This window comes from Pinus tabuliformis, chromosome 7 (assembly GCF_031772625.1).
Source record: "Pinus tabuliformis cultivar Carrire ecotype Pingquan chromosome 7, CPIR1, whole genome shotgun sequence".
Taxonomy (NCBI): Eukaryota; Viridiplantae; Streptophyta; class Pinopsida; order Pinales; family Pinaceae; genus Pinus; species Pinus tabuliformis.
Genome location: NC_142293.1, coordinates 739,031,655 through 739,057,959, shown reverse-complemented (window position 1 = coordinate 739,057,959; position 26,305 = coordinate 739,031,655). Strand labels below are relative to the sequence as shown.

General features: G+C 34.4%; 1 pseudogene; it reads right to left on the bottom strand.

Moving 5' to 3' along the window:
- Nucleotides 1-8,228: 8,228 nt before the first annotated feature.
- On the bottom strand, nt 8,229-9,394 carry LOC149249649 (uncharacterized; annotated as a pseudogene).
- Between the last annotated feature and the right edge of the window lie 16,911 nt (nt 9,395-26,305).

The window sequence follows — 26,305 nt, the reverse complement described above, 5'->3', positions numbered from 1 at the left end:
AAACCATAAGCACGCCAAGTGGGTAGAATACTTGCAGAGTTTCACTTTTGTGTTAAAACACATAAGTGGGCAAGCCAACAAAGTGGCAGATGCTTTGAGCAGAAGAGCCTTGCTCTTACAGGAGAGTAGCATACAGGTATTGGGATTCAAACATTTGAAAGATTTGTACCAAACCAACACAGATTTTAAGGAAGCTTTTGAAGCCTGCCAAAATCCCGTATTAAGGAATGCAAGCCCATGGTTAGACTATAATTTACAGGAAGGATTATTGTTCAGAGGTGGGCAATTATGTATCCCGGACTGTTCAATGAGGGAGAATATTGTATGGGAAAAGCATAGTGGCGGATTAGCGGGACATTTTGGCATCAACAAAACTTTGGAGCAACTCGGACATTTTTATTATTGGACTAAAATGAGCAGGGATGCACAGAGATATGTAAACAGGTGTAAAGTCTGCCAACTGTCAAAAGGACACAGTCAGAATACTGGACTTTACACACCACTACCTGTTCCAAGCAGGCCATGGGACTCAGTCAGCATTGACTTTGTTCTCGGACTGCCTAGAACACAGTGGGGGTATGATTCAGTAATGGTGGTGGTAGATAGATTTTCAAAAATGGCTCATTTTATTCCTTGCCGGAAAACTAGTGATGCCACGTACGTGGCACACTTGTTTTTCACGGAGATTGTTAGATTACATGGCCTACCCAGAACTATCATTTCAGACAGGGATGTAAAATTCACAGGACACTTTTGGCGCACCCTGTGGAAAAATTTGGGCACACAACTGAACTTCAGCTCTGCGTATCATCCGCAGACTGATGGACAAACGGAAGTGGTGAACAGAAGCTTGGGGAACTTATTACGGAGTTTAACTGGAGAAAATTCGCGGTTATGGGATCGAGCTCTCGCCCAGGCAGAATTCGCTTATAACGATTCGCCCAATCGTAGCACCGGACACAGCCCATTTCAGATCTTGTATGGCATGCATCCTCGGGGAATACATGAACTGCGAGATTTGGGAAAGTTGGAACGGAGAAGCGCGGATGGGGAAGACTTTGCAGAAGCAATGAGCGAGCTTCATGAAAAAGTCAAACTAAGGTTGCAGGACAGCGTACAGAAATACAAGCAGCAAGCAGACTCAAAGCGACGAGAGGTGCATTTTAATGTTGGGGATGAGGTCCTTGCGAATCTGCATCGGGAACGGTTTCCTAAGTGCACGTATAATAAGCTAAAATATAAGAAAATTGGTCCCTGCAAAATCCTACGTAAATTTTCAGCCAATGCTTACGAGATTCAGCTGCCACCTGACATAGGCATATCACCTATTTTCAATGTGGCAGATCTGTTCCCCTATAATGCCCAAGCAGAGGATGATAGTGTGGTACAGCCACAACGGGACACCCAATTTGGATAGTTCTTGGAAGAAACAATTTCCTTCGGCCCAGTCCCATGAGATTGAAGGGATCCTCAACACCCAGGTAGCCAAGAAGACACGTAGGAAAGAATATATGCGTTACCTCGTCAAGTGGAGAGACCGTCCAATGGAGGACAGCTCATGGCTCGACGCGGCGCAGATACAGAAGGCTGGTTATTCGGTGGAGGAACTCATGGAACGGAGCCATGAATTTCTTTTACCCCGGGAGCCTGATGCAGGAGCATCTGGCTAACAGGGCGAAGACGGAAAGAAGGTTGACATGGTTTCTGAGAAGGACAGAGAACACGGCTCACTGGACGGACAGCGTGTCTGTCTTTATTTTTATCTGTTGTTTTTATTTTACTTTTCTGTTTAAAATGCCTAGAATAATGTAATGACTTCTAATTAGGAACAGTAGTAATTAGTTAGAATCATTCGTTTCCGAACAGTTATATTACTGTTGTAAATACAAGCAAAGGAAAACGTGCTAGTTATGAATAAGTTTCAAATACGAAATAACTATTGTAACTGACAACAAAACAACTAACAGCAGTTATCCAACTGTTCGAGAACAGTGATACAAAAGGAGGAAAACAAGCCCAATACGGGTTCGACTGTGAAAAAGCAATTAACAGAAAAGAATATATTCATTATTTTTCAGTGCACATACAATTCCTACGAGCGTCCTCAAATACTGTACAATTCAATGCTGTGCATTCTTTTTATGGTGTAAACATTGTTAAATTTTCACTATAGATTTTGAACCAGAACGAAAAGACAACTAATCAAAAGAAGAGCCAAAACGACCAGCGCGGGTCACACAGTCATAGCGTTCAGGCGTATACACTTATAACAGGTATGCAAACAAAACCATAAGAGCGGTTCCAGATTTATTTCCACATAAATTCAAAGGATTATAACATAATCATCCAAAGTCTATATAAGCATTCACATTCTCTGTTCACAATAATTACAAGACCAACCCAGTTCGCAGACATAGGAACTGACACGATTATAAACAAAAGCCATCAGCATAGAGTTCGAACTCATCTCTTGAAGCTACCACTAAGCTTAACAACTAAGGAAACAATGACAGACAGCGGCACAAGGCCAACAAAAACCAAACAGACCCTACAAGTCGGAAAACCCAACCAAGCACAGCTAGAACAATAGAACGATTCTACTTGTATACTGTTCGGGGCAGCCGGAAGTCTAGGCATCCAGACCAATGAATGGCTCCACTTGCACAAAGGCAAACAGAGGAAGGGTTAGGTTCCAACCACAGCAAAAAAAAAAACAGAGAACGGGAAAGAAGCTATTGAGTAAGATAAACAAGGGTCATTACCTGATAGGCGAGCCATAACTGTAATTTCTCACCCGGACGAACCCCTGCTCACAGAGGAGCCAGGCCATTAGTCTCAAAACAAACAGCTAAAGAAAATTCCAGCATAGAACGGAAGCTTACCAGGTTAAGTTGACGGAGGGACGAACAGAGCATGCCACACGACCTGTCGAATTTGGAAGCCAATGAACCAGAGCTGAAGCAAATGTCACCATGAACCTTACAGCTCTCGACTAGCTGTAAACCCTTGTGAGATACGGGTAGACATTGACCAGAACACACAGAGGCAGACATTAAAGCCGAATATATACCACAGTGACAGCGAAAACACATGCAAACAAATCCCGTAATGCAAACCTTACCAGGGTTTCGCCGAGCAAACAATAGCATACAGGCCGAGACTTAGAACGACTGAGACCACGACCGCAACCAAAAGCACACCACTCCGTCGACCAGGCAGGCAGAACTCACACACTCACCACAGAAAATACAGAAGTTACAAGGAATCGCCAGGAGCTCGCAGAGCCAAAGACCGGAGTAACAATGAAAGCCAAAGGAGCGCGAACGGTGTAAAACCCCAAACCAAGGCGGGTTTTGCAAAATCCCGAGGAGGGACAGTTGTCCAACAGGCAGACCATCAAGGTACCCATGCCGTAACCCAAGCAGATTAAAAATCAAATAACATTTATTTCCAAAATCAATTACATTGTTGTTCAGATCGTAAGTACATCACACATCGGCAGTTAGACGGCGGGACCACGTGGGCTGGCCCCATCATTGTGCATAACAATATCGGTTGAGGGTGAAAACGTGAAGATGGGTTACACTTTTGTGAGAAGCAAGCAGGGGAAAATCGCAACGACACGTTTTTGACCAAAATAAATTATTTTTCCCAAAAATATGGAAACTAGCATTTGGCCCAAAAACATATTTTGGTTGTACATTAGAATAAATAGAAACCTCTACATTCATGCATTAGGTGAGTTGTCGGAGAGAAAGAAAGATGACAACTAATTTTTTGATATGTTATTTTGGGCGAAAACATTTTGGCTGAAAAAATATTAGCCAAAAGGTTTTCTATATATACCAAATACCATGTTGATGGTCCATTTTTTAAATTTTTACTATAATTTGGACGTTGATGATGCCGAGGATGTTGTTGATGTTGTCAAGGATGTTTTTCTGCTGAGACCATTGAGGACGGTGCAAGGCTTTTGTGTTGCAATGTATATTTACTCTATTTCATTGCAAAATGCATAAATTCTTTAACTAGTAATGTCATAATCGACTCTTTGCATCATTTTGTAGCAATATGTTATAGTTCATTCATATTGATTTTTTTTAAATTAGTATCTTACAATGAGATTATATTTTATAAGAGCCTTTCTTTTTTTTTCCTTTTTGGGTAGAATCATAATTGGTTAGAAACTGAGTATCCATAGGATTGAATCCCTAAATGTGTGAAGACTTAACCATTATCAATAAAATTCAGAAATAGAAATATAATTCCAACAAGTAGAGATGCAACATTCAAATGATAGGATGTTCACTGTTGATTAACTTACATCCATGTGAAGTATGTCCACTAATTTATGTAAGAAGTTAGGATCACTCGAGCTAGTTCCATCATAATAACCCTCTATGCTTATGATGGTCATCCTTCTCTGCATAAAAGATGCAAAATACAAATAGTTAAGTCAATCCCTTTGCAGAATGGCATTGCACGAGACACCTATGCCTAGTAAGTAGGGGTGAGAGGATGGTTCCTTTGGCCTGAAAGTTATCCTTTTGCATAAGGGGTAGGAAAATCTTTATGTCAATCTTTTAGCTCTACGAGACTAGAAAACAAAGAATATCCCCATTCTCTTTGCACTCACCTTTAAGATAGCACCTATATCCAACATTTAGGCATTGATCTTGCACCTATTTCCAAATATAGTAGCATTTCCAACATTTATGCATCGATTTTCAAAGATGATGTGTTGTTCATGATATCTTATTTTGAACATCTTATAATGCACCTGCAAAGAGAATAAATAGAATTAGTAGTTAGAATTGTCACATTACCTTTGAAAATTTCATGATATGTTTTCGATACTAAGTAGTAATAAAAACTTAGCAAAATAATAGAGAGTCAATGAACTTTGACTGTGAAGCGAGTGCTATAGTCCTTGGCGAGGTAGGCACTGCTAATAATAATAATATATTGAAAACTTGTTAGAACCATACCTCTGAAATAAGAGTGGGCAATCAACTGTGTGCACTACTATATCAATGTGGACATGTTTTAATTGATATTGGAAAGCAAAATGAAAGCTTCTTCTGCACTCTGCATAACTTTAAACGATTAAAACATGTAACATTTTTCAAACTTTATAGTAAAAATAACTACAAAAATTTGAGGCATAAAAAATTTGGGTAGGTGATTCATTGTCCCCATTATTGTTTCTACATGGGTTCGTTTAATTTGAGCTTCCCGAATACTAAATGCATTTATGATTCGACATTTGTCAATTAAATAGTTATCATCCAATATTAAATGAAATGTCTTTGTAATGCATATGAAGCAGTGTTGTGCGAGAGAACAAGTGTGTGGATCAAGTAATAGAAAATTTCTCCCCTTCGTACGTTTCTAGAAATGGTCCCTCACACTTAATATAAGTTGGAATCTACTAAACATTAGGTAATATATAAAATCTCGAAGCAAATTATCGAAAATATACTTTCAATTAATATTTTTGTATAACATCTCAGAATTCTTTTCAGAAATTGGTAAATATATTTAGAATTTGAACACGGAGTAATTAGAATTAAAATTAGGATTGAATGCAGGTTCATGGTCTAAAGAATAATCTTTGTTGCATAAAGCACTTGTCAAAATCTGGATACTTAAATCGTAAAAGTAAATGTATTCGCCCAGATAGGGATTGTGATTGGGATCCCGTAAACTATAATGTGAAAAAGGTGTCTACAATGAAAAACAAGAAACTGCATCTAGGAATTAGATTAGTTCACAATAACATATCCAACATGCTAGTCTTTGAAATAAGGGTGGAAAGTGAACTGTGCGCACTATTATGTGTATGTGGATTTGTTTTATTTTATAGCAGGATGCAATTGAGCTTTAGCAAAATTTCTTTGCGAGTGGTCTGGTATCAAGTTCTCAAAACTATATTTGGTGGATTTGAGTGCAGTGGTATGGTTGTGTGCAGTTATGAAAGGAGCATAATTAAAATTTTAAAATATACATTATTCCAAGTGCATAGAAAAAAGTTTGACTCAATATAGTCCCTTCTCTTTAATGAACTTCCCCGCACACAATTTCTCCACATACCCTTTCTCCCGCACTTCCCGCACACCTGATCACATCCCATGGTTAGCATGAGGTCCTCCATATTGATGAGAGAAAATCTTCTCAGGAAATTCACTTCTTCATTGATAGCCAAAGCAAGAAAATATTTGAATCTTCTCATTTGTGCTTTTGCCTTATCAGATGACCCTATTTTTTTATGCTAGAATGTAATATCTTGTTTTTTCTTGTACCCCCATGATAAATCAAAATCATACCATTTACATATTAAATCTATATATAAAATCTTCTTCTACATATATGTTCAGCCCCGCACACCCTTTCTCCTTCTTCCAGATAAGAGCTCTAGTGAAATTTCTTTGTGGGGTTCTCAAAACTATGTTTGATAGCTCTTAGTGCAAAGATGCAGTTGTTCATGGGTATGAAAGGAACACAATGAAAGTTTCTTTTACACCTCTGCATCAACTATTTTGAAAAACAATTTTGTTCTGTTGAATTTGATAGTCAGTTGAACCTATATTGCCCCGATATTGCTAATTTTTAAATAATTTTTTAACTTTATAGCCACTTGCACTTCCGCACTTCGAACAATCAAAGAGGTGGGTGTGCGATAGTAATATGTAGGACAGAAGAAGTTCTTGTTCCTTGTTAAAAAAAAGTGAAGCCTCAAACACTTGGAAGCACTTGTAAATGAAATTAACTATTAGTTGTTTTGAACAAGTTTATTAAACATTGAAATAAATTGGTTTCCATCTGATTTGAAGAGTAATTTTAAAAATTTTAAAATATACATTGTGTTGAATGCAAAGGAAAATAGTGTGACTCAATAAAGTCCCTGATCTTTAACAAAATTCCCACACGTAGTTTCTTCGCACACCCTTTCTCTTGTACTTCCCACACACCATTTCTCTACACAACAAAATAGTAGTAGTTTCATATTAAATTAATATAAAAGTTTCATCCTCATATTTGTTCAGCCCCACCCAACCCTTCTTCCCCTTGCTTACATAAGGGACTTGCAACCTCGTCATTTTTTACATCATTGGCCAGAACACTCACCACTGAAACTAGCGTTTTTTATCCATGTCTCGACACTGCATATTAAATTAGTGTTGTGTTGCAGAAGAAAGTTTGACTCAATATAACCCCTTCTCTTTAACAAGCTACCTCGCACACAATTTCTATGCACACCCTATCTCCTTCCTCTACATATTTGTTCATCCACCATCCCATCGCTTACATAAGCAACTTGGAAGCCCGTCAATTCTAACATCTTTGAGCAAAGCAATAACAGTGTTGGGCATAACACTGTGAAAGCACTCACCCATAGAATAGTCACTCACAAAATTTGTCTTTCTTTAATTTAAAATGATTTGTCAAACACCGACGAATATAAAAAATAAATCACCCTCCACCAAAGAAATTATGTCACATCAAGACTCACTTAGCCAATTAAATATTAGAAATAAAATTTGTAAAAATTAAAAAATTATTTTTGAATTTGCAAAACAATTAGCATTTCTCTTCTATTTTGTTTAAAATTGCAAATACTCGAGCAAAATAATAGAGAAAAAACCCTCTTTGAATGCGAGAGAGTGATCTGTATATATATATATATGAACCGTTATGAACCGCGAAGATACTTTTCAAATTAAAATATACCATTGATCAATCTTATGAGTGAAATGGTTTTCTTCTTTTAACGATCAAGAGGGCTGTCATACATCTACAATATTCAGTAAAATTAGAATTCATAAACTAGAAGTAAAATAGTTCGCCAACCAGAAGTGAAGAATTCCTAAACCAGAAGTAAAATAGTTCTCCAACCAGGGAGACGCACATGGACAATTTCAATCCGTTCCAAAGTAATAACAATCATACATTGTTGAGCACACAATCACCAACTAGCACACAATCACCAACTATCCAATTCCATTATTCGTTCATGGACCTGTTTGATTTAGTTGGTGGCAAGCCAAATCACCGCCCTTATTACTTTTTCATCATTGTTGAGCACACAATCACCAACTATCCACTTTTTCATCATTGTTGAGCACACAATCACCAACTATCCAATTCCATTATTCGTTCATTCATGGACATGTTTGATTTAGTTGGGGGCAAGCCAAATCACCGCCCTTATTACTTTGTTATCAGCATTATCCCACTACCTGCGGCAAACAATCCCGCGACCACCGCCTCGCCCGCTGTTGCAGTCGAGTGCACTGGTTAAGGCAAATTGATAATCGCTGGAGGAGGAGGCGAAGCGACCTGCGGCAAACAATCCCGCGACCACCGCCTCGCCCGCTGTTGCAGTCGAGTGCACTGGTTAAGGCAAATTGATGATCGCTGGAGGAGGAGGCGAAGCGGGCAACTTTGCAGTCTGCGGCGAAGAGACTGGAAGTGACATATTTGGATTCCCCTCCCATGACCGGCATGGCCACCCCCATCTTCACAGGGCTCCTGTATTCTGCCCCGTATGTCTGTCCAAGCACACCGCTCACATCGGGGCTGAGGGAGTAGAACTTGAAGCTCAGCTCCAGATGGGCGAAGCAGTCCTCGCCGGCAATGACCCCGTACTTATGGATTCGAGACTCCTCTTCAGTGATAGGCACCACGCGGGCACTAATCTTCAACTTGTCCTCCACTTGAACCACCACTGCATTGCCGTAGTTGGAGCGAGTTACATTAATTCCAGAGGCAGTTGTCCATGTAGCCCCCACACCGGGAGGAAGAGTTATGTGTTGGCCATCCAACGACATGAACACCTGGTCCACTGAATTGTCCCACACGCTCACCTTTTTGGCGCCCAAGTAGAGTTGCCTACCATCACCCAACAGCACTCCAATGGACTGCACCCACGTGAAGTCTCTACCCATCCCTTGGCCTCTCTTGCCAATGAAATGAGCGTTGATGTGGAAGTTGGTTTCGGAAATGAGACAGAAATCCTGGTCTCTCTTGCCGTGGAAATAGAACATGATGCCATCCCCTCCTATAAAGCGGGGATCCTGGCACACTCCTCCAGGGTTATCACAAGCTGCATCACATTCACCAACACCATATTAATAGTATCATTCAACCTTAAAGAATATACTAATAATGAAAATAATATTACTTACAACAAACAGTCTTTCAGGTGTCGCAGTCCATGTCGCAGTTATATGGACGGTGAATCGTGATCAGGGCAATCATATTCATATCCATAGCATCTGGGATACCAGTTATCCGTGCATTTAGCTTTGCCTACTGCAGACGCCGCGTTAACCATGAGCATCAAGCAAACTGCAACAACAGCGACGACATTGATGAACATATTTGCAGCCATGATCGATCGTTCATGTAATTGCAAGGATTTGTTGTCCTTGCCTCGCTTCACTGCGCCGCTGTGATCAACTTCTTCAATATCAATCGCATTTTATAGCTGGTTCAGCCAAATTTAGCTGGTGGAATCACATCTTTCCTCCACTACTTCACGAATTCACCGCTACGTTAATGCATTATATTCTATTCATTAATATGTACAACTCATAAATCAAATCTAGATGGACCAACCACCATCTCTCATTCGTGGTTCGTGGGCGGCCAGGTGATTCAAGTGATTTCTCGTTTCAGCGATGCGATTGGGCAGTGGGAATCCCTTTTCATCATTTTTTGATTTTGTAGCCATAAAATCAATTATATAATGGATTAGGGACCTCGCCTACGCAATTACTTTTGGCTTTCCACAAATACGTGCAACGAGATTGCTTTAAAAGTATAAATGCTTTCTTTTCCTAATAATAAATTGTCTTTGAATCAATGAATTACAGGTTGCTAATGCAAATGGTACCTTAATTTTAATCGCTAGAAAATATTTTTGATTATTTATCGATATTCCTTTCACGCCGTACACATTGGTTCCCAACCGTTTTAACAGACCACTTTAATTTACGTACTCGGCACGATTTGACACACTTGCCACAACTTCTCAGACTGCGGAAATCAAAGAGCGTCATTTTCAAATAGCATGATCTTTAACTAAGATAAAAGAAAGAAAACAAAAGATCTAAGCAAATGAACATGGCACGGTGAATAGAATTGAAAAGCCAAAGGAAAGAATTGGAGGCGGATGCCGCCTTCTTGGTCATCAATAACATTTACAGGGTGGTCGCAGTAGACATTTGCTTTCCAATTCTGGTCTCAACTTTAGGACTTTGGTCTTAGGTTAGAGCTTTCTTTGTAAAATTTTGTTTTTGTTTACTATTCTTTACTTTATTTTACTTTACTTTACTTTGATGCTCCAAGATCATGATCAATCAACCATAATTAAACATGAGTCACTATTATTAAATATAATCATCCATAGTTAATGATGGATAAACATACACATTAAACTAAATTAACCTCAATGCAACATAATTCTTGATAAATGTTGCAACAAACATACACATTAAACTAAATTAACCTCAATGCAACATAATCCTTGATAAATGTTGCAACGCAACATAACTATTATGGAATGTAGCAATTTGACATAGGTTAACCAAGAAAATTTTAAAATGTGACATAACCATTGAAGAATGTCACATTTTGACATAACAATTAAGTAACAAAAAAAGTCCACAAAAATCAACGAAAATGACCATCACAATAGATATAAGCATTATATAAACATCTTCATGTCAAAATGTGATGTATTATTGAAATCAACTTTTTAATGTCATAATGCAATTATATAAACATCTTCATGTCAAAATGTGATGTATTATTGAAATCAACTTTTTAATGTCATAATGCAACTGAACTCTTAAGTAATGCAATAATGTAACCATAACCATAAATTGAGGAATATGGAAATTCAACATAAGTTAACCAAGGTGAACATTGCAATGTGAAATAACCATTAAGGAATGTTGCAATCTAAAACAAACCTAGAGTAATGTGGCAATGCAACATAATCCTTAATGAATGTTAGAATACGACATATGATTGAGTTAAGAATGACCAAAATGCATAATCAACTTAAGGATATCCTTCAAACATGGTCAACCATAATTAATGGTATTAAAATATGGTGAATCAAATTAAACTACAATTAGAATGCTCAACCAAAGTCAACCATATCACATAGTTAATAATAAGATTCAAACATGGTCATCGATAATCAACCATATTAACCCTTGTTTAACTATAAAGAGACAAGGTCAATTATATTTAACTATAGTCTAATGCAATAATTATTATTAATGGTGGTCAAACATAAATAACCACAGTTAAACCATGTTTAACCATATTCAAACATGGTCAAGCATGATTAAACATAATGTAGTCAAAAATAGTTGATCATCATCAACTATAGTTAAACATGATGAAGCATGGTCAAACATGGTTAACTATATGTCGAGGTGTCATATTTATCTATCTCAATAGCAAGGATCATATTAAACCAAACATGGACAAGTTTGATTGGGCCTCATCTTTGGGTATTATTTTAGATTTCTCTATCTCAACACTATAGTTAACCACATCTATAAAAATAATAGTCAACCATATCCAACCATGTTCAACTTAATTTGAAGTCAACCATAACAACACATGTCACGGAACATTGAAATCAAGCTCTTCATCTCATAATATGATTGAATATTGAAACATTTCCAACCATAGTCAAACATGCTCAAAACACAGTTAAATATGGTCATCCATAGTCAACTATGGTCAAACCAAGTTGACATGGTATACTTTAATTAACAATAATCAACCATGATCAACCATGCTTAACCAAATTCAACCATGCTTAACCAAATTCATCCATGCTTAACCAAATTCATCCATGTTCAACATAGTCATCAATAGTAAACCGTAGTCAACCATGGACATCATGGTCAACCAAAATTAGACATAGTTAACAAGTGTAAAACATCATGACCATAGTCAACTATGGTTAACCATGGTAAAACATGACCAACTAATGTCAACCAAGCTTAGTCTAACATAATTCATGATGAATGTTGCAATGCAACACAACCATTATGGAATGTAGCAATTGGACATAGGTTAGCAAAGATCAATGTTACAATGTGACATAAAAATTAAGGAATGTGACATTTTGACATATCCATTAAGAAACACAAGTCAACAAAAGTTAACCAAAATAAACACCACAATATATATAACCTCATTATAAACATCTTAGTGTCACATTGTTACATAATATTGAAATCAACCTTTCAAAGTCATAATGTGATATAACCCATAATGAACACTATAATGCAACCATAACCATTGATAAATGTAGTAGTTCAACATAAGCTAGCCAATGAATATCATAATGTGACATAACCATTGAGGAATGTTGTAATACAAAATAAAAATTAAGGAATACAACAAATCAAGATAACCCTTAATGGACATTGAAATGAAACATAATTAAGTTAAGGGTGGCCAAAATGGGCAACTAAGTGCAAGAACATTTTCAAATATAGTCAACCATAATTAACTATAGTCATACATGGTCAACCATAATTAAACATGATTAACCAAAGTTACACATATCTAATCATTGGCAATCATAGTAAATCATGGTTAACCATAGTCACCCTTATTTGAATCCATAGTGAAATATGGTCAACCATAATCAAACTTCACAACCATGGTTATCAATGGTCAAACCAATTTTAACCATATTCAACCATGGTGAACAATAGTCAATGACGTTTAAACAAGGTCAACCATGGCCAAACATATTCTTCCATCATCAATCATAGTCAAACATCGTGAGAAATGGTCAACTATAGTAAATCATTCCTAATAATATTCAATCATGTTTAACTATGAACATTTTATATTGAAGTCAATAATAGCAACAAACATCATAGAATATTGAAATTAATCTCTTCATATCGTAATGTGATTGAATATCAAAACATTGCCAACAATAGTCAAGCATTAATTGAAAATATTTCTTCTTCAATTTATGTGTATTTGAAGTGAAATGTTCAAATGATATCATATCATCTTCATTACCATTGAGATAAGTAATAATCACCTCTTAATTCCTTCTCGTGGAAAAACAATGAAAGTATCAAACACACTACTGCAAGAAGTTTTAACTACATTCAAATTTTCCTCTCATTATTCCTTCATTACAAGCATGCATTCCCTTATTAATCGTGGTCCCTTAAGATATTCAACAATTTTATGTTATTTAAGAAATGCATTAATTCTTTTATCTTTAATTCTTTAAAATATTCTTTTATGGGTGGAAACATGACGTCTTATTTAACCGTGAGTGGAAATATTTCTTCTTCAATTTATTTAAATTTGAAGTGTAGTGTTCAATTGATGTCATGTGTCCCTCATTGTATCTGAAAAAAGTAGCTAACTGCCTCTAAATTCTTTGTTATGGAAAATCATTGAGGCTATCAAACTCACTAACCAGTGAAGTTTTAACTACATTCAATTCTTCCTTTAATTGTTCATTTATTATAAGTATGGATTCTCTTATTAATTTTGATCCCTTATAATCTTCAACAATATTTGTTTTTATCTTCAATTCTTGTACCATTGGTAATTAAATATTGTAAACTACGTTTCCTTATCAACCATCATTATGGAGTTTGAGGGTAAAATCTATTGATTTGTATGAAAATCACTTAAACTTGATACTTAGAAACAAAAGGACTTAAATCATTTTTATAAAAGCATTTGTCATGTTTCGAATATTTTTTTAAATACCCCTTAAAGATTGAAATTGTTTATGTTTATGACAAATTCCTCAAATTTGTACTCGCCTCCCAAACTTCTAAAATGATATTTAATTTTTATTAATATTTTTAGTGAGATACAATATCATTTTTCTAAGCAACTTACCATCTTTCTTTATTTGTGTTGATGTCCTTGGTGTAATTTGAGGCATTTGATCTGGAGCAATAATAGTTAATGGTATTATAAACAAATATTTAGGACTCAACGCATCCTTGTTCTCCTTCTAGACTCCTTAAATTGCATATGATTATTTTAGACTCCTTATATCTACACATGTGAGTGGACCATGGAGTGGAATCAAAAAGGTAAAAGATAAATTATAGTTGAAAAATTATAAACTCACAGACATCAAAAATGAATAACCTCATTCAAACCATCACATCCATCCATTCAAATAGTGAGAGAAATAGATTTGAAGCAATATTCACAGATTAAATAGGACTGATGTCCTAGAAATTCGAAGTTTTAAATAATTTAATTCATTTAAAATCACAATATGCATAGGAGAAACATACATGAGATTATATAAATTCTAAAACCACAAATTTTATGAACTCCTAGAAAAGTATTCTATAAGATTCAAAATATTACAAATTGATGTTCAATTTTCAAAAAAGGGGGTGCCTATCACACAACAAATGTTCTTGATGATTAATAAACAATTAAAGGAAATGCATTTATCCAAATGGACTTAGATGGGCCTCCCATGGACCAAATAAAATAGTAGGAGTAAAAACAATAGTAGAGGACTGGCATATGGAATGATCTATCTCTTCAACATTAGTGTCTTCTCGTGTGTTTTTGTTGGGGGGGGGTTACTTTAGCATGAGGGCCTTCTTGTGTGTGTGGGAGGGGGAGGGGAAGAATTTAGCATGAGGGCCTTCTCGTGTGTGTGTGTGTGTGTGTTTTTGAGGGGGAGGGTGAGAAGGTGACTTTATCATTTCTATTGTAACTATTATTTGGTAGTTATTTTGGATTAACAATCTATTTTGAATGATTTTTGAGTCATTCTTAATGGTGGAATCTTGATGTCTTATTTAACCCAAAGTGAAAATATTTCTTCTTCAATTTCTTTATATTTTAAGTGCATTATTCAAGTTCAATATCATGTTGCCTTCATTATCTACTCATTATCATTAAGAAAAGTAACCAACAACCTTTTAATTCCTTCTTATGGGAAATCAATAAGAGTGTCAATCTCACTGGCACATGAATTTTTAACTACATTCAATTATTCCTCTAATTGTTCCTTAATTATAAGCATAGTTTCTATTATTAATTGTTTTACCCTAATATCTTCAAAAATGTTATATTCTTTAAAAAAATGCATTAATTTGTTTATCATTAATTATTGTTTTAACGGTGAAACCATGATGTCATATTTAACCTAGATGGAAAAATTTCTTCTTTAATTTTGAAGAAAAAAATTTTGACTAATGTCGTGTGGTCTTCATTATCATTGAAAAATGTAACCAAACACCTCTTAGTTCCTTCTTACAAAAGACTAGTGAGAGTATCAAACTCACTGACCCATGAAGTTTTAACTACATTTGATTCTTCCTCTAATCATTCTTTTGTTATAAGCACAATTTCTCGTATTAATTTTGGTCCCTTATGTATTCAATAATTTTATGTTCCTCAAGAAACACATTAATTCTTTTATCATTAATTCTTGTACAACTAGTAGTTGAATCTTGTAACATATGTATCCTTGTCAAACATCCTACTTTTAACTATTTTATTGTGCAGTTTGAAGATAAAACCTATTTATGAAAATCACTTAATCTTGACACCCAAGCAACAAAAGTACTTAAATCATTTTTATAAAAACATTCATCATGTTACAAATATTTTTTCAAATATCTTGTAAAGATGGAAATTATTTTCGAGAAAGTCCTCAAATTTGAACTAACTTCCCAAGCTTCTAAAATGGTATTTAATTGCTAATTAATGTTTTTAGTGATATACAATCTCACTCTACTAAGAAACTTAGTAGATTTGTTTATCCATGTAGATTTCCTTGGTGCACTTTGAGGCATTTGATCTAGAGCAACAATAGCTAATGGTTTTGTAAAAAAGGGTTTAAGACTCAATGCATCATCTAGTTTATTTATTCTTCTTTTTAATCTACTATTTTATAGCTCCTACTTTGAAAAAGAATGAACAAGAGCATCCAAAATAGTTATATGTAATTTAAGGAGTAAGAAAAGTTTATGTAAGAAAATATTTACGAATCGTTTCATCCTTATTCTCCCAATGCACTTTGAACATTAGATTATCACTTCATGAAATAAGAGCTTTGGTTGTTTAAAGACTTAGTTGATGAATATCATTTACTAAAACATCCTTTCATCATGTACCATCTTCTTAGTGACATGAAGAAAAAAAAATGGAAGTTAATTGAAAAAGAAAGTGCTTCATAAGAAAATGAGGCAATCAATCCACATTAACCCCAAATTACCACTTCTCATCTTGTGGATTGGAATTTCATTAATGAATCATAAGTTACCCTTAAAAAGTGTTCAAGGTGCATAATTAGACAACTTAAAAATTCACTAAGTGTGGAAGAGTTATCTAGTAGTGTAGAGGAAATGATATGTAGGGATGGAAAATGTATAGGGCATGGGTATACAAGGCTCTCTGCACCATAATCATCATAAAGTGACTTATTGTGCAACACATCTTATGTGGTATAGGATATTATGTAGAGTGTAGAAAAATATTCTTGTGTATTGTGCAGAGAAATTGTGTGGAGAAAGACTTTGTGCATAGTGACAATCTATTCAAAGAGAGTTTTAAGAGGAAATTCTCCATACAACACAAGGATTTTAGCATAGGTTATAAAAATGATTAAGTGTTAAAGAAACTATGAAATTTCTCTTAACATAATGAAACTATAGATCCATGGTGGATTATGAATTGAAAAGGAAAGAAAAGGAAAAGAAGTGATATGTATGATTAAACTTGGAAATCAAAGGTGATGTATGAAAATGGGTCAATGGGCACATGAATTGGGGCCTTTAGGATTTCTTTGACATGATTTACAAATTCAGATTACTAAGTATTCAAATATCTAGTAACCAATAAAACTGGGCTATGCATGTGACAATTTCAGGAGGAAGAGAAGGAGGAGGTGGGGATCCACCTGAGGACTAGGCCATATAAAAACATAGTGAGGATCAAGGTATCATTTGTCATTTTGTTGTTAAAAATTACATTGATACATATTTCTACTCATGAACCATTTCTTAGTTTATTGTTAACAAACATCACTAAAGGAAATTTTCTATATTCATGATGCCAATATTATTAATCTTTCTCTCTATGTTATCATACATCAAGATTTAAATGATTGGAAAACCTATGACATTTATTAGTCCTTACTAGTACTATATGGCAATAATCCAAGGTTATTAGTTAATCTATATAGAGTGACCAAAATATTTTTCTCTGTTAGTTGAAGTCACTTTTCTACGATAGAACTTAAAATAATTAATCTTATAACTTGTGCAAATATTTTTTTACTTTTGCTTAAAGGGTTGATTAGATTTTATAAAATATGATTTGGATATGATTTAGGTAGCATAATTTTTTGGTATGAATGTTATTATTATTATTATTATATTAGTAAATAATAAAAATTTAGTGATCAAAATAAATTAATAATAATAATGCATTTTATTTGATTAATTTTATAAAAAATTGTACAAAGGGGTTGGATTCAATAATGGAAAGTGGGAAATTTTTCATCATTGGGTAAGGTTCAATTCTCGTGAGGGCTTGTCCTTTAAGCCATAGTCATGGGACAACTTTAGCTAATGGTTGAATGTGTACTTCACTCCAGAGAGACTATATAAAAATGGTATCATGATCCATGCACACGGAAACGAATGAAATCCCACCTTTGTGTCTTCTATTAAGAACACCTTGAGGTAGTGGTTAAACATATGGTTCCATATATAGAGGTTATATAAAAAATGGTCTATTGACCCATGCACATGTTAATGGATCAAATCACACTCCCATTTTATTCTCTTATTAAGCCCCAAGAGTGTATATCAATTGGTGATAAAGTGCATTGTTAAGGTACTCCATGTGGTAGTGTTGTTTCAAACCTCAACTACATTGTGTCTACATGTGGGAAAGCATAGGTATGTTTAGAGTTTATAGTGGTAGTTGTTGGAATAGACTCGATGTCATGTGAGTATAAGTCCAACCTAATCGTCAATTCCAAATAATCATATAAATATAATGAAAAACTAAAAGATAAATGAAAATTTTAGTTATATGTGTGTGTGAGAGATATGTTTATTCATTATGTGAACCATATTAATTTACATGAGATATTAACAATTATTATGAGGCTACTCTGTCATAACTAAAATATTTATATTAACTTATACACTATCACAAAGTTTATACTTTGGTAGATGGTTCTAAATTGTTCGAGTTCTACTGCTCCACTTCCATGGTTTTGATTTAATTTATCTAGTAAAATGCAAAGGAAATTTGTTTTTTTTCAAATTTTGATTTATTGTGCTAGATAAATTTATAGAATGTTTTCAGCAACTTAATTATTGGTGGATCTATCACATGGTATTTAATAAATATTAACCAATTTCTATCTCTGTTTTAGGGGTTTCCTTCATTTCAACTCCTTTAAAAATCTCTTAACATATTGCAAAGAGTGATGCTACACTCGATCCAGTTGAAGGGGCCCTTGTCAGATGCTCAAATATCTCTACATTTAGATTCCAATATTATCTTTCCAAACCCCGAATCCGAGTGTCCAACTGATAGAGGGATGCATTAACCACCCTCATGATTATTGTGACCAAAGAAATTAATTAGAGAGAATGGTGGTGGCTCTGGCCTGCCCTCTCGGTTGCCAAAAATTCAAGTGCTAGTGATGGTGGGATGCTACTATCAAAATTTATGGCCTGACGAGGATTGGTACACTTTTCCACTTGATTGTTGTAATTGTCTGCTTGAGGAGAATGTTAAGAAGGTTGGAGGTGTTGGTAACATAAGGAAGAGGTGCTAGTTGCAGAAGGCTTAAGGTAATAGAAGGCCAAGGTGTTGGCTATAGTGTACATACACCACTGTTATGGTGAGAGAGCATGGCATATCCCAAAGGGGAAACAAAGACAAAGGCATGCCACCTCTCCCTCCTAGTCATGGCTAGGGAGAAGAACACTTTGATGACAACACCCCCCAATGATATCAGCACTTAGTTACAAACTTGGAGGCCAAGGAGTTAGGCAACATCAGCGACAATGTGGGCTCTTTGCAATTTGTTGGGTCACCACCTCAAAGATCAGGAAGATGTTACTCCGATTCTCAAGTGTCGTGTTTTGGACCTTGAATTTCACATGAGTCATGCCTGGGCAGCGTTGCGAGCTATTTTTGGTGTTCTTGGTGTTCAACTCCTAAACCCTTCCTCATCTTTGAACAATTCCTCTTCTCAGAGCTCCATTGGTTTTGCCTCACAAGACACCATACCACATATGAAGCATACATGAAGCACTAAGGGTGAATCTTCATCCAGGCCTTGGTGGTTGCACAAATCAATGGAGGACATTCTTTTGGATCCAAGAATGTCTAGCAGTAAAGGAGAAAAAACTAAAGTCCACAACAACATCAACCGTCATCTGCTAGTAGTCCACCATCCGCCAGTAGTCTGCCATCCGCTAGTAGTCCACCATCCACGAGTTGAGCACACTCTACCTGATGACGATGACTACCACAGACTAATTCCAATGGAATGGGAAGATCCACCCAAGATCAAGCATGGCAAGAAGAACCCCAACAAGTAGAACTTGGCATTTCTTAGGCTACCAATATAAATTAGGTTATTTTGAGGCTTCTGCCCTTCTGTTGTTTTCATGCTTTTTTGATGTTCTAAACTATCTAAAAGGTCATTTGGTTTCCCTCACAAAGACAGAGGGTCCTACCTATAACAATTTTATGACAACCAACCTTTTTTTCTTTTGGCTCAATACAGTAATTGGCTGGCTAAGTCTCTCCAAGTGTGTAATATTTGTAACTTTTTTATAATGCAAAGATTTCTCACTTTTATATATATATAAAATCTTGCTAAAATATTCTAATAACATAATTCATCAAAATTTGTCCAAATATTTTAATTATCATCTTAAGACATCTAAATAAAATAATATTACAATAATAAAATATTTTTTTAATCTTTTAACTTTTTTATATGTAAATAAAAAAATTACTTCAATTAAAACCTTACCATCTCTTAAATTTACAAAATAAAACTATAAAAATAATTATAAATATTAATTTTCACACACAAATGTTTTTTTTAAATAAATTAATTTACATCTAAATTTCCTTTATCCTTTGAAAATTATGCTAAATTGATTTTTATAAAAAATATTCCATAAAAATTAACCATCTATTTAAACTTAAATTATATTTTAATAAAATATATATTACTTAAAATATTTAATAAAACTAACCATCTATTTAAACTTAAATTATATTTTAATAAAATATATATTACTTAAAATATTTAATAAAACTAGATAAACATAAATATTATAATATATAATATACATTAATAAATTTAATACATCATGCTATTACATGAAATCAAGCACCTTGAAATTGAATTTTATTTCAAATTACCTCAAAAATAAATGATTCATTGAGTTTATTTGTTTATATGATCCATGTTACCATAAAATTTATTTTTAAATAATTAAATCTTAAATTTAAGTTATAAGTTATATATATAAATATAAATATAAATATAAATATATAGAGTAGGAAATATATATATTAATTATAGAATATAAAATATTTTAAAAATGGTATAATTATTTTATTGGTATAAAATTTAAAATAATTATCTATATATATATATAATTTGTTATTAATAAATAATTATATTTTATTAAAAATTTTAATAAATTTTTTATTTTTAAATATTATATTATTTAATTTTAACCCATCACAATTATTTTTAAATGTATTTAAATTCACTTATTCTTAATTAATTTAAATTTAATTAAAGTTCTAATAGTATAAAGATTGATATGAGTCTCCGAGATTAATCACATTGAGCAAGGATGCATCACTGTTTAGAGTTTGCTGTTGGAAAATAGCCGTTGGGAAATAGCCATTAGGTAACTTGTTATGTAATAAATAAATATTTAGTTTCGATATTTTAAAATGATAAAATTAAATTTAGTTATAAAATTAAAATTACATAACAGCTATTTTATAACTAAATTTAATTTTATCATTTTAAAATATGGAAACTAAATATTTATTTGTTACATAACAAGTTAACTAATAACTATTTTCCAACAGTAAACTCTAGGCAGTGATGCATCCTTGCAATTTATTTCAAAACGTCAACCAAATCCTAGCGATGTGATTAATCCGAAAAACTCATATCAACATTATAGATTTCAAAAATCTTAGATCTAAATAGTACAAAGATATCAAATCGCAATACTGCATGCCTTTCAGAGTTTACTCCGAATAGGATCCATAACGAATTATTATATGGAAAGTAAGACCAAATTAGTGCCCTTTCTTAACAGCTAATACAAAGACTTACAATGTTAATCTACCTTAAATCTATGGGGAAAAAAATTGGATGATCGCGAGGACTAAGAGCATAGAAACCAATTTGATCATATTAGTCAAGTCACGTTACTTTTGATGTAGTGACCTTTTAGCATGGTAAAGCCTCTGTTATATAATTATAATTTTATATATATATAATTTAAAAGGGGTTACTTTTAATAAACATTTTGACTCATTTACCAATAGAATAAATATTTATTATTTCTATTTAATATTAAATTAAAATTATATATAATTAACGTTTAGTTTAAATTATCTAAAACTTAATAATATAATAAAAAATATAATTTATTTCATTAAATTACCACATTTGCATAAATGAGATGGAAGATGAGATTTTAATGAAAAAAATGATAATAAGTGATTAATTTAAACATTTATAATTTAAATCGTCCAAAATTTAATCATAAAGGAAAAAATCATAACACGTGTTATTGAATTAACCATTTTATATTATTAAAGTAGCCATATTTATATGATTATTTCTAGATGGGGTGTTGATTAGGGAGGAAGAGATTGTTCCCATGTGACTAGGAAAAGTGGTTAGCTATTACATTAGTTGAGTAGAGAAGGTTTTATGGTTATTTTAGAGTATTTAAAAGGTGGTTTTGTATATGATGGTCATAGAGTGATGGATTGATTTGTAATCATGGCACAAGTTGAGGTTGGTTTACTTATAGTTAGTGTTAATTTTAGGGAGCAAATCTTGTGGAGGAGATTGTAGCATCAACCAATTTTAGGAAAGCAGTAGTTGAATTCAGACATCAAAATTGGTGGTGACTATGATCTTTCCTAATTAATATCTTATTCTCTTTTCTTAAGTTTTAAGTCTTTACATTGTTTTGGTCTACATTTTTTATTGAGGATTGGTCAATAAAGGAATTGAGTATTTTAGGAGGTTGGAGTGGTTTCTAAGGTAAGTATCCTATCACTCCCTCTGCACTGACCCAAACCCCTTCATTTACCCCTGTTTTGCATCTTGTTCATATTTATCTAGTGCACTTTGTGGTCTCCAACATCTCTCATTTCCTTTAAACATTGAGAATAAAACATTATGTGGTTTTGCAATTTATATGTTCTAGGGCCTCTCCTTTTGGTCTCCACTTTCCTAGTTTAGGTTCCTTCAAAGTGGTATTAAATAATCGATAAGGAATAGGAGGAAATCCCTTCTTGCAACTCCTAAGGGCCTGAAAAATGTTCTAAAAGTGGACCTTCCTATGGTACTATCTTTCTCCTTTTAGAGATTTTGGTTTGGCTAATTATTCAATTTCTTGTTCTAATGTTGTTCCTCCAAGGTATTATTCTACAGGTATTTTCTCTTTCATTTTTAGTGTCATCAAGCTATCAACAATGAAACCCGTAGGTAGAGGGGTTATCCTTGTCTATAGTAGGAGAAATGTTGAAAAATGAATTCCTCCTACTGTCGATCCAACCCCTCCCTTTAATAATCCTCAATGCCTTAGTTGGATGTGATAAAGGATGCCTCTAACATCCAATTCCATTTCTTTAAGGATACTAGAATCAAGGTAGAGAGAATGGAAAAATGAATCAAAAGAAAGGAACAACAACTTACCAAGAAGGAATTGGAAATGGAATTCAAAGAGTGGGTTCCAAATTCAATTTATTTTAGTAATAAAGGCACACAAAATTTTAACATGTCGAATTGTATAAGATGAGTAATATATTTCATAGTTTGTTGAAGAAAAAGGTATCCAAAAGTAATTTATGTTACATAAGCTACACATAATGGTTTGGAAAATGTATGCCCTTTGTTATGGAGTCTTCAATATGAAAATTACCATCAATAACCCATCAAAGTCTGAAGACACTCACATGTAAAACGATGATTAGATCCCAAAATGAGAACACTCCTTCAAACCCCTTCAAACCCCATCATAGTGGATGAGGAGAAAAAGGAGGAGAGTTACAAAGGCTACTGCGAACAAACATGAATATGGGTTGATTTCCTAAATCCCCTTATTAGTCCCTGTTGTAGGCACGACAGAGACTATAGTAATTGAAAATTTGGAATTAGCATTAGTTTCGGTGGATTGTTGTGAAAAATAACTAAATTTTTATAAGTTGCGGGTTATTTTCCTAATACAATTGGTTTGGTTGTCTTATTTAGCCTCTTCCCAGACAATCCAAAAACATATGTTAGATTATTTTTTACCTTCCACGTTTTCAAAAAGGGGAACTAATGTTGGGATTAGTTCAAAACATTAAATGGCAGTCGCTTGGGAGGCAATATAACTTACGCTAAGGATTTTCCTCCATGGCACATATATAAAAGATGGCCCAAGATCCTGAATATTGTCAGCCGATGCTCCATGTCTACCAAGAGCACACCAATATCATGCCCTAATTGACTAAGGCCACATAGGATAGGGTCGTGCAGCAATTCTAATGTCTACAAGCCAACCCTAAGTCACCTGCGTGCTCAGAATAGTTAATTGCAAGCGGGTTACCTCTCAATTGGTGCCCACCAGAAGGAGCGTAGCAAGGTAAACATACTGCCACAATTAAGAACTGGCCTTCATCGGATTTGCTATGCATGTTCTGAGTCAAAACAGAGGAGGCACTTCAATGAGTCGTCTGCACGGAGCACAACCTTAGTGAGCTACAACAAACCGACCAACAATTACAAGTACAACTTATAAAAGTAACAATCGCTTGCGACATTCAAGCACAGACAAGGCTGAAATAATAAAATGAATTAGAGATGGTCAAGATCCAGTTGCAACATATGTGGCTCGAGATGAGAGCAATTGACCCTGGTATCCCAGAATTAACTCTTGTCTGCTTGCCTGTAGAGAACATTGATATTCTCTATAAGTCTTAGGGCTAGTCAGCGAGCTAAAACATGCACACAGGAAGAAAAAAAACTAGGAGAGACCATGGATAGAATTCCTCAGTTGCTGGAGGAAGGTCGTAGTAGCGGAACCGAGTTGCGAAAAGCAGACGTAGAAAAGTAATCTAAACCACCATGCAGGATTGGATGTGCCTACTATAACAAAGGGAGGGGCCAGTAAATGAGCTCCGAGAAAAGAAACAACTATTGAATGATGATCTCACACTCTCTCAAACGCTGCAGAACAAGTGTAAAAGCTTTCGGAGATACAAGCTACGTATGATTGACTTGCAACCTTGCACGACGCGGTAATAAAAGACAACTAAGCCCTTCCAAGTTGATAACAATGGGTTCGTAACTTTCTAAGTGATTATGCTTGCCCTACCCCAAGCGGATTCAGTCAACTATGAGCTTCGTCTATTAACTCTATCCCTCTAGGCAAGGCAGTCCTGTCACCTAGTAATAGTTAAGGGTATTACGAGTTTGTAGAGATAAACCAATATAGTGATTAGATGGATTTTCGAATTAATACCATACCAAATGAGGAGGGGAAAGTGACTCATCTGTAATTCTAGACGCATATGAACCTTTTCTTTACACGTGAGAAATAACATAATGAATATAGGAGTATAGATAGCCCCTTATTTAGAAGGCAAGCTCTCCCCTCCTTGGTAAGGCAAGCAAGCTCAGGATTCTTGGTCAATACCTGCCCGATCAAGAAAAGTTAACGAGTATTCAACCCCTTCCTTCGTATGAAAGGCGCAAAGCCGCTTGCTCGACCAAAGAGAGAGCAAGGAGTTTATGGTCATTTTGTAAGGTCCATTAAACAGTCATTTCTACTCTACAGTCATTTTATTCCCTATTGAAAGCCAGTTTACAGTCCTATTTCAAGCCTACTTTCTGACCTATGTGCATTGAAGGGGAGTACTTTGTTCTGCAATTGGTCGATCTCTATTTTGTTATGTAAATGGGTCTTTTGCTCGATACATGCCTAGTTGGTCCCAATAGCCATCTTATCACAAATGTGAAGTGGAATCTGTTGTTGTTATCTAGTCAACCTATTGTTCCCCAATAAGTTATGTTCTCTATTCAACCATCCCAATTGAGTCTCTCATCACAAGTTCGTCACAACATTGTTTTCTTGCTTATGCCATTATAGGAACCTTTGCCACTAGTGATGCTTCCACTGCAACAATTGATGGTTATGCAATTGGTTTGGATGTTGGTGATCCTGCTTCAACTGTTATGGATAAAAAATTGGCTCAAGCCCCGCTCCCTGCTCAAGGCAGAGACTATGTAGCGTCTCTTGCTTATCTTAGTTTCCAAAGAGGAACATACCTCCTTAATCACTAGTTTATTTTTGCTTTTTTTATGTTAATAAGATAAGTGGGTATATATGTTTATTTTTACTTATTTTTTAAAAAGATTCATAATTTTTAAAGGTTGAAAACAAACATTCACCAATATTATTATGGTCCTTAAAAATAAAGCTAAGATAGTGATGCTCGATCTCTATTTCTTGTAATGTATATTAATACTCAGATAATTAATTTTAGAAAACAAAAAAAATATTCATAAAAAATATAAACAATAAATATATAATTATTTTATTAAGAAAAGTCTTCCGGTAGAAATCACATAAAAGGAATTTTTGGCCGACGCGTTTCGAACCAACCAGTGTGGTTCATCATCAAGACTAGATGAAGAGGCAGACAACGGAAAAGGCTTAAGTAGACAGAAATGTAGAGACCATAATTTTAAGTAACGACTATATTAAATGGCTAGTTTTTGAAAAATAATATTTAAATTAATTTATTAAAATCAAATATTATTTAAAAAATCCTATTATATGTGTCTGTGTGTGTGTGTGTGTATTCAAATAAAAGTATCAATAAATAAAACATGGTAAGCAATAAAATATGGGTTTGAGGCCCATTAAACAAATAAGACAAATACTAAAAGGAGTTAAAAATGAATAAAATGATAAAATACTTAGGGAAACACGGAAGATCAAGA